Source organism: Coptis chinensis, chromosome 4, assembly GCF_015680905.1.
Source record: "Coptis chinensis isolate HL-2020 chromosome 4, ASM1568090v1, whole genome shotgun sequence".
Taxonomy (NCBI): Eukaryota; Viridiplantae; Streptophyta; class Magnoliopsida; order Ranunculales; family Ranunculaceae; genus Coptis; species Coptis chinensis.
The window spans coordinates 40,323,523-40,334,545 of record NC_141459.1 but is presented as its reverse complement, the minus strand read 5'-3'; the positions used below and the strand labels follow the sequence as shown (position 1 = coordinate 40,334,545).

Sequence of the window (11,023 nt, the reverse complement as noted above, 5' to 3'; positions counted from 1 at the left end):
AAAACCAATTTTCGAGTGAAAATAACTCGTAAAGACAAATAGCTCGGATTTGAAATAAATATTTTCCCATTTTTCCCTTTTAGTTGTTTTGCTATGAACAATGAGTGTTCGTACCTTATGTTGATGCATGAACATTGATTGTTCATACCTAAATCGGTGAACGTACCTCATACAATATGTTGAGGTATGAACAATGAGGTATGAACATTGATTGTTCATACTCCAGTATGTGGTCTTACTGATCATATATTATATTGAGGTATGAACATTGATTGTTCATACTCCAAATAGGTATGAACAATGATTGTTCATATCTCATGTTGAGGTATAAACAATGATTGTTCATACTTCAATAAGTGTTCTTACTGATCATACATTATGTCGAGATATGAACATTGATTGTTCATATCCTAAATAGGTATGAACAATAATTGTTCATAGCTCATGTTGAAGTATGAACAGTGATTGTTCATACTCCAATAGGTCTTCTTACTGATCATACATTACATTGAGGTGTGAATAGTGATTGTTCATATCCCAAATAGGTATGAACAATGAGTGTTCATAGCTCATGTTGAGATATGAATAGTGAAGGTATGAACAATGATTGTTCATACGTACTCCAATAGGTGTTCTTACTGATCATACATTATATTGAGGTATGAATATTGATTATTCATACCCCATATAGGTATGAACAATGATTGTTTATACTCCAATAGGTGTTATTACTGAACATATATCATGTTGAGGTATGAACAATGATTGTTCATAGCTCCAATAGGTATGAACAATCATTGCTCATACATAGCTCACGTTCTTAGTGGAGGTATGAACATTTATGGTTCATACTTGCTTAGAGGTATGAACAATGAACAATGATTGTTTATACCCACAAATAATAGATATGAACACGCATTGTTCATACTCCAATAGGTATGAACAATCATTGCTCATAGCTCACGTTCATAGTGGAGGTATGAGCGTTTATATTGGAGGTATGGACAATCATTTTTCATACCTTTAAGCAGGTATGAACCATAAATGTTCATACCTCCACTATGAACGTGAGCTATGTGCAATGATTGTTCATACTTATTTGTGGGTATGAACAATCACCTCTACATAGGTATGAACTATAAATGTTCATACCCCCAAATATGAACATGAGTTATGAACAAATGATTAAAAATATAAACATGAGTTATGAATAAGCAGAATAAAAAAATAATAATAATAAGAGAACACATTAAAAACACCAATAGTTCATTTTCATAAACTAAAAATCATTGTGCACCAAAAAACACCACAAAATATATTGTTTTTTGCCTTCCTCACATTCATTCACGTTAAACAATCCTTTTCAGTAATTTTCCAGAAACTCGTGATTTTCTTTACTCCAGCTTCTTGGCAAGTCTGACAACAATCTGCATGCAATGTGCGGGCGCATGTTGTGTACTTTCTCCTTTAGAGAAAACCATGTGACCTTGTTCATACAGAATTTGCATCATTTTGCACACATGAAGGCCACAATCAACACTGCAATTTAGAGAATACACATTCAATTTAGATAATACACAGTCAAATCACAATCAATTATAAATATGACGAATCATTGTATTCATAATTGTTCATACCTATCTGAGGCATGAACACTTATTATTCATACACAATAGGTATGAACAATCATTGTTCACACATGTAACACAGGAGTTCATAATCATTTCAAATAGGAGAATAAATAAATAATTACTTATTGTTTTGCTGCGGACATTTTTGAGAAAGTATTCTTCCTTGATTACTGAGAAGCTGAATTGCAAATCCTCCTTTCTGACAAGATGGTTTATCGACTAAACTAGTACCTTCTTCTACAAAATTACAAGAAGTCATTTCTTTATATTTCAACATAAATTTTTTTTATGTAATTTAAGTGTTTATTGTCGAACTCACAAGTTCTTTTGCAACTTGCAACGGTTTTTTTGTGTGGCTTAGGTAGTTGAAGTGAAACCATTTTGCTTGTTGTCCTTCCACCAAATCCAGCACAAGAAGAGTCCAATGACTGTCTGAATGAATTGGAATGGCTATGAATTTTGAAGAGAAGTCGATGCTCTTCAATATGGTTTCCAATCCTCCTTTTTCCAACAATCTCTGTGTACTGTCAACAATTGTGTGAAATAATAAGAATTTGACAATAATAATAGATGAAACAAAATTTTTTTGTAATAAAAAATTCACCTTAGTGTTTGCAGAGACTAGACAAGTCTCTGCTTTTCCAGACTTCCTTTGTTGAAGTTCTATCGACCACCAGTCGATGACCTGTTGAATGGATATATTTTTTTTTAAAATTGGCATCACATAAAAAGCTCATGACTATGAATAATGATTGTTCATAGTACAGTATGTATGTGAACAATGAGTGTTCATAGCTAAAGACTATTATGAATAATAATTGTTCATAGTCCAATTGTGGCATGAATAAAATTTACCTGGTGATCAATTTCTCTATCAAAGAGAAGATCTTTAACTAGAACACCTTTAACTTGTAAAATTCCATTTGACCAAGCAATAGCTCTTTAAAAACCATAAGAAATAACAATTAGTCAAAAAAGATATTTTCTCAAAATATTATTTTTTGGTATCCTAAACTTACCCACTGTCCGCAATTTTGAAGAAAGTGTCAATGACTTCTCGATGGCTTTCTTCCAATCCCACATAGTATGGACACATCTTCGGGTCAAGCAGAAGACGACTGTTAATGTCTGATAACTAATATTTAATACATGTAAAAACGGTGTTTCTACGGTACTAAATCATGCGCATATCAAGTTAATATAATACTCTCTAAACATGTTGATATAGAGGAGCAATCGTGTTCTCCACTCTTGCTTGCACATACTTAAAACTTGTCTAGACTAAACTAACTATTGCACTAATGAGAGAGTAATATGATTTATGAAAACAATAGAAATAAGTGCTAAAATAGTAGATATAATGATGATAAAAAGGATTAGAGAGGAGAAATTCCACCATGCGATTCAATTGACTATTAGTTAGTTATCGAATCGCTTGTTTGATCCCTAGTGAACACCAAGTCATCTCGGATCAAGACTTTACTAGCATGAGAGTTTAGCTCCACCATAAATCTCTTTGATGGTGACTCTAAACTCTAGTTCTCCGTTATGAGCTCTATCTCTAGACACTCAGAACGAAGAACTTGAAGTTCTTATGCAAAATAATAACTAAACTACTAACAAATCATCCTCATATGACTTCATTAATCCCTTCTAATGGAGGTTTTAGCCTTGTGTTATCAGATTAATTAAACTAAAACAATAATAAAAAAACATTAATAAGAAAGAACTTGAATTGAATTGAGGTTTGGAGGCTACAATTATAAAACCTAATTCTAAACTACACTAAATTATACTAAAGAAAGGGAGAGAGAGAGAGACCTAATTAAAACTAAACTATACTAATGAGGGAATAGCCAAGTTTTGTTTAGCCTTAACCCTCTTTATATAGGAGAGGGTTAGGGTTATATTTTCGTGCACGGGTAAAAAATGAGGACTTTGGGCCTCTAATGTGAGCCTAAAGTCCATTAGGTTAAGTCTAAAGAGGCCACAGCTGCTGGAAATTATTTTAGTGCCATTTTCATCTACTTTTATAGCTCTTATTGGGCCAAGTCTGGATCCATTAGAAATCCTATTCTGAGCTAGTCATTTTGATATAAAGTAGGCCCAATTCCGAGGCCCGAGTCCAAAGATACGCCTATTTGAAGTTCTATTGACTTTTCTGTTCTTTTTCTACCCGAATTGACTTTGACTTTCCAGCTTTGACTGGCCTTGAAAAGACTTTTTATTCTTGATTCTTGGGTTTTAAATATGGATCTCTTCTAGCAATCATCTTGACTCATTTTTCATGCAAAATGGCGTCTTTAAGCACATAAACAGCTTTAAGACCTGAAATACACAAAACCACGTAAATAATACTAACTTTTATTTATTATAAACATAATTGGCCTACATATAATACTATTAAAGGGTTTAAACTATACTTTTGGGTGTTTATCACACCACCCCCAAACAACATTTTGTTTGTCCTCAAGCAAAGATGAGAAATAAAAACAGATAAGTGGCAAAAAATGTGGTCCTAACTAATCTAGTTTCACAGAGTGCGATTGCATTGACCATATGCAATAAGGCCTTAAACCAATAGGAATTCCCTAATGGACGAGTTATAGCCTTATGAGAGTTTTCCAGAGAAGATACTCACAAACTTCATTTATAATACAACGACTAATAAATAAAAGTAATTGTCCCCTAATTTATCTCAGATATCTATACATCTCACTTGCATTTAAACAAGGATCATCAATCTAACTCCTAAATTAATACATGCATAATAATCAAATCATCTTAAGATAAACAACTATACAATGAACTATGTTATGAAATGCAATGGTAGGTCCGTTTCTGAAACTTTTGGGTAGCTTACCTAAATAGGTTATCACAAGGAATGTGTCATGACACATAACTGATAAGAGCCCAAAACTATAGTTTTAACCCTTTAACAGTCATACTTTTAGACCAATTATGTGAGTAATAATTAAGAGTTAACACTGATTACGTGTTTTTATGCATTTCAGGCTTCAAAGTCCATTATGTGCAGAAATGTGCCACTTTAGAGAGATAAAGGAGCAATGGTTGGTTGCTAAGGAGTTCTATGATTAAAGGCCAAGATTCAAGAAGACAAAGCCTTTCTAAAGCCCAGTCAAAGCTGAAAAGTCAAAGTCAACGCGGATAGAAACAACACTCAAAGTCAGCAGAACTTCCGAAGGCCGTATCTTTGGACTCAGACCTCGAGAATGGGGCCTACTTTATGTCAAAACGACCGGCTCGGAAAGAGCTTTCCAATGGTCCAAGCCTTGACCCAATTAGAGGAGCAGAAGTGGATGAAAAGTCTGTGGAAGCCAACTGCAGTTGAAGAGGCCTTTTTGGACTAAAAGAATTGGGTTTTGGGCCTGATTCTCTGGCCCAAAACATGGCTCCAAGCCCATGCACGATTTTTGAATCTGAATGTATAAAAACAAAAGCTTAGCTCTTTGTTAATGGTAGATAGTTAGACCTAGATTAGATTTAGATTAGTTAGCCTCCATTAATGAATTCTAGATCTAGTTTTTCATGTAGATTAATTAAGTTTAGTTCCATTTCAATTATTGTATTAGATTAAACCTTTGAATCTTGTTCTTCATTTTGATTAGATCAATAAAGTAGTATTTTTTTATCAATTTCGATTTTGTCATTTTCATTCCTAGATCTAATTTCAATTCCTGTCTTTATTTCAATTGAGTCATTAAATTAGATTTCATTATTGTTTAATTAAGTAAATTTCAATTCTTTATATCATGTTTAGTTTAAATGTAATCGGAAATGATTGCGTAATGATTCTCGGCTAAACCTCCATTAGAGGGGGTTGAGAAGCCTTGATGAAAGCTTGATTCCGAATATCGTAGAATCGTCGTAATTTCCTTTCCACTCTAGAAACGATTAGTTCACCATGAGAATGGGTTTAATCGTTCATATGCTAGTTATGAATTGGTAGGAATGCCATGTGTAATTAGGGATTAGGAAGAACCAATTGTTCTGCAAGCAATTCAATTCGGATTACCGACGATTCGTCGTTAAAAGGAACTTAAGTCGAAGTTAAGGTGGAATCAACCCCCTCTAACTCCTTATCATAGAATCAACGTAGCATTCCCTTAGTTATTCCCATCGTCGACTAGTTGCATTTCGTGGGTAGTTGCATCGTAGTCTAGTTGCCTCATTCGTAAATCTCTCATTAGACTTTAAGTTTAGAGTACTTACACTTGAGAACATAGCATACGGAAGGACTAGGAGTGGAACGAATCACTCTACTCCACTATATCTCATAGGATTGAGAGTAGAATCTTTGATAAATATAGGCACGTAAATTAGTTTTAGTTTACTTACGTTTTGAGTTTTATCGTTCATTTCGTAGGTAAACTATACATTTTATGTTTTATCAAATGGCCATTTGCCATCTTAGTTTCACTTTCGTATTGTTTTCGTAGTATTAGTATCGTTCTTAAAGTCCCATTTCACCCACCCACCCTTGTTTGATTCATACCGTGGTTGTCCATTTGAGTTGAAAAATTCGGGTAAAAATTACAGCGGCGTGCCTGCCTCCTTCGTGAGCGACCGCCCTAACTCATTTGGACATGAAGAGCGACCCCCCATATGGAGCGACCGGCGCTAAAAAACCGTAATTTGAAAATTACTCGAGCACGCATCACGCTTCTATGCGGCTTGCGCGCATGCGGTTAAATTTTTCGGATTGTGACGGTTTGACTCGAACTTTGCTCTTTCTTTCATTTTTCAGTGTTCTAACTCGCTATATATCTTGAAAAAGCGTAAACAAGACGCTATTCATAAGCGAAGCAAGGACCTAATCGTATTCCTTTCTTCCACACCTCGCTCTCTGTTAGAGGTTTATACTAGTATATCGAAATTGTTTGGAGTGTTGATGTGTTTAGCTAAGTTTGGTTTTAGCCTTGTATGAGATTAAGGTCCGGCGAACAAAAACACCGAACGTAATTACACAACAACGTCAACAAACAAGTCTATCTAGTATACCACCCACTACACCTCTAGCTACTATTTCACACACATCACCTGACACAATGCCCGACGAAGAAGAGAGGCCTCTCTCTGACTTCTACAAAGCCTTGAGCGATAGCCCCAAATCTTGCATCGTTCTAGCAGACCCAGCGGGGGATTTCCGAATCCCTCCAAATATTTTTAATTTGTTACCCGTTTTACATGGATTAGACAATGAAAAACCCTATCAGCACATGCGTAGGATTGAACAAGTCTTAACAACATTCCACCATCCTACGGTTGGTATGGAACAAATTAAATTAAGGGTATTCCCTTTCACCTTAGCCGATAAAGGCGTCTTGGTTAAGCGCCCAAACGCCTAATTACGTGGACTCGTGGGCTAAACTTGTTCAATTTGTTTATGGAACATTTTACCCACCCCTAAAGACGGATGAGATGCTTTCCAAGATTCATTTCTTTTCGACAAAATCCTCATGAATCATTTTCAGAGGCTTGGAATCGTTTCACCGATCTCCTTATAGAGTGTCCACATCATAACTTAGCTTAAAGACACGTTAGTTTCGTGCATTTTTCAAAGGACTTCTACACCACCATAAAGAAGTCCTTGACATAATGAATGGGGTAGTTTATTAAGCAAAGGAGCCTCTCGGAGGCTTATAAATTTTTAGAGGACCAAACTAAGTTTAAATAACAACTGGGGGTAGTGACGATTACTCCCGCTCCGCTAGTTTTCTTCTTCAAGATTAAGGCTACCAAGATGTTTGAGGTTAAATCAGATCCCGAGCTTAAAACTCTAATTGAATCCCTAACAAAAAGGTAGAGGCCATTTCGTACAACAAAAGCCAATCCCCGTCATGAATGTAAATACAAATCCATGTAGTTTCTGTTGGAGCCCTGAGCATCCCGACTCACATTGTCCTATTGCCTATGAACAGGCTTGTTCCATTAATAGTGAACCTAACGCCCCTTGGAGACAAAATCCCAACTTCGGTTGGAGAAATAACCAAAAAACGTCACACCTCGAGGGTACAATAATCAATATGTTAGGCCTCACGCGGCTTTAACCAAGCCCCACTACGACAAGGGGATGTGGTGGGGGGAATTTTAATAATTATAACAACCAAGTGCAACCTCGACAAGGTCAAGCACAAGGTCAAAGTAGTTATAATAATTATAATGCTAATAGAGGTATCGTTCAGGTAAATAATAACTATCAAAATCCACCCATAAATAATTCACGTGAAATAGTTCCAGTCACACCACCCGTGACTACTACACCCACACAACCGGTTCGTCTTGACACCTTCATACAAGTGAGCCAAAAACTTTTCCAAACCATGGCTCAATCTAACCAACAGCTTCTACAATCCATTAATAATTTAACCAAACAGTTGGCTCAAGATAAAGCCCAACCCAAAGGTGTGTTTCCAGGTAATGAAATACCTAATCCTAAAACAACAAATACAGCCTTTGAGGTAACCGATAATACTAGTAATGAGTATGAAAATGTAGGGGAGCTAAAGGCCATCACCACCCTCCGTTCTGGTAGAGTGGTTGATAACAAAGTAACTATGCCTATAGTTACCACACCAGTAGTCCCTACACCTACTATATTACTAGATACCGAAATAGAAACTGAAGAGCCTACCACTGTAGAGGTACCAGTTACAACACAACCTAAGAAACAGGAGGCCACGGTTAAACATCCAGGTAATACCATTGCTAAATATAGATAGAAACCACCGTTTCCATAAAAATTAGCCATGTTAACTAGGGATACAAATTACGAGGAGATTAGGAATGTTTTCAAGAATCTAACTATAAACCTTCCCTTCCTCGAAGCTATAAAAAAGCTACCACACCATGCTAAGTTTCTTAAGGAATTGTGTACTACTAGGCGTAAGACCAATATACCAAAAGACGCCTTTTTAACAGGATAATTCCCAACTCTATCTGAACATAATGGAATTGTTAAGTACAAGGACCCGGTCGCCCCTTGCATAATGCACCTTAGGAGATTCTTATACGACGACGCGTTATTTGACTTGGGGGCTAGTGTCAACTTACTCCCATTTTTATTTGTATAGACAAATAGGTCTAGACGAGATGCAACCCACTAGAATGACGTTGCAATTAGTCTGACCAGCCTATTAAGTATCCTAAGGGTGTCGTCAAAATGTTCTCGTAAAATTCAGGATTTTTACTATCCGGCTGATTTTGTCATCCTCGACCACGTAACTTCGTTAACGACTGGTGTCCGATCATCTTAGGAAGCGCCCTTTTCGGCGGCAACCGCCAACGGCTCATTAATTGCGCGATAGTTCAATGTCCATGTCTTTTGGCCATCTTCTTTGTTGAAGTCAATGTTTTAAAACAAAGACACGCCATTACCCGATTCGTCTATGGATGGAGAGGTTAGCATGATCAAGAGCTTTGCTCGAGATTATTTCAACAACACGTTCCTTGATAATCATATGCCCAAATTTCTTTCCTTTGGAAGTTCGGACTCAACATTTCCATCCCTACACTAGTCGATACACATATTACGGATGAGGATGAGATAGATGACTTTCTCAAAGATGTAGAGAACTATAATAGTAACGAGGATATGACCAATCTAGATGAGCAATTCGATGAGTTTCTTAGAGCAGGTGACGATTCACCCTATCAAGAACTACCTTGCACAACATCCACCTCGATTCCCCTCCTTCCACCCTTTCAAAGGAATCTCGATTTTGCACTCGACCCATTTGTTTCTTACAGGCTTTTATAATTTTTAAATTCACCTAATAAACAAATACTACAGAAGGACAAACCATTTGACACCTTCATTTTCAGAATTGAGATAATCCCTACACACACAATGAATGAGTTTTGTGCTAAAATTAACCACATCCTCATTGTTTACAGGCTGTCTTTCTACAACTTATCCATATCCACCATATTCTCCACAACCATTCACTTTTCCACACTTATTTACTAGAACACCCACTCATTCAAAAATGAAAAAGAAGGGGCATACTAGGTTACGTAATAAGGTTATCCGACTTCGCTTTCATTTCACTAGGTTGAGTCATAGGAAATCTTGGTGCTTGATTGTGTTTGGATATGTTTTCTGGGATATTTATTTATGGAATGATCCACAACTATTTCGGTTGTTGATATATGATAAACCGTGATATTCATACATACGCCTAGATAAAGTCTCGAAGTATCGACTATAAACGACTCAACTTTTGTGTTTGGTGCATTTCCTTTCATTTCCATATATTGGTGAGTGCACCATTAAGGTAACCGGCCCTCCCTATGGAGTGTGTGGCTGTAAGTACCGGATCCTAAGTCCACGTTTAAACATAATTCACGCGTTTTCCACTCTTGCATCTTTTCTCGGATTTTTTTTGAGTCATGTTTTCTATGGGGTGAATTATGTCTTTTTATTGTTTGTTTTTGTTTTTAAAATTTTATAATATATATAAATATATATATATATATATATATATATATATTTATAAAGAATAAAGAATAAGCATAGTAACCTAGGAAGTCTCGAATCGACTTTAAAAAGACCCATCTGCTAAAACAAATTTTCTAAGCTTCGTTGTAAAAATTTGTTTGGGGGTGGGGTGTTCGTGTTTCCGTACTAAATATTTATGTCCCATTAGAGTTTCTTAGGCCGTTTTATTGTATTACGATTCGGGTTGACATAATCCATGAATTTAGAGTTCAATTGTTCGCATAACGTACGTCATGCACGCACTTCGAGGCGTTATCCACTATCTTATATGTCATCCACGGTCGGAATAGAGTGTTTTATGGATCAGTGGATTGGAAATTCTCTCCTGATCATTTCCATATCTCATTCGCAAAAATCGGACCGGTAACGAAGCGCCAATTTTGATTTGAAGTTCGCGAAAAATCGGAAAAAAATCCACAAAATTTCGATTTTGGGCTTGGGCCCAACCTCCCCCACGGATAGCGCCGCGCAAGACGCTTTTACCTCCACCAACAAATGGCGTTTCTTCTTCCTCCATTCCGCCATTAACGCCAAGCTTAAAACAAAACCAAAAAAAAAAAAATCAAAATAAAAAGAAAACAAAAATTTACCCGCCCTTTCCAAATCAAATCCCAACCCAAATCGATTCCAAACACCACCGACCACTACCACTACCGATTTCCATCACTAAAACCACCGAAAATTCAAAATTTTGGTGCTGCCGACCACCACTCCACCACCACCACCGGGTTGCTTCAACCGGTCTATTAAAATCACACCACTACATCACATTTAAACCCCACTACATTCCAAACTTCCAATGGCTCAACAACGCCCGAATTTTGCCGGAGCAAGCTTTTACCGCCCGACCACTTCGCCGTTTTCTGATTCG

General features: G+C 36.5%; 1 pseudogene; it reads right to left on the bottom strand.

The window, feature by feature from the left end:
* Positions 1-7,083: 7,083 nt before the first annotated feature.
* LOC147503496 (small nucleolar RNA R71) lies at positions 7,084-7,178 on the bottom strand (annotated as a pseudogene).
* Between the last annotated feature and the right edge of the window lie 3,845 nt (positions 7,179-11,023).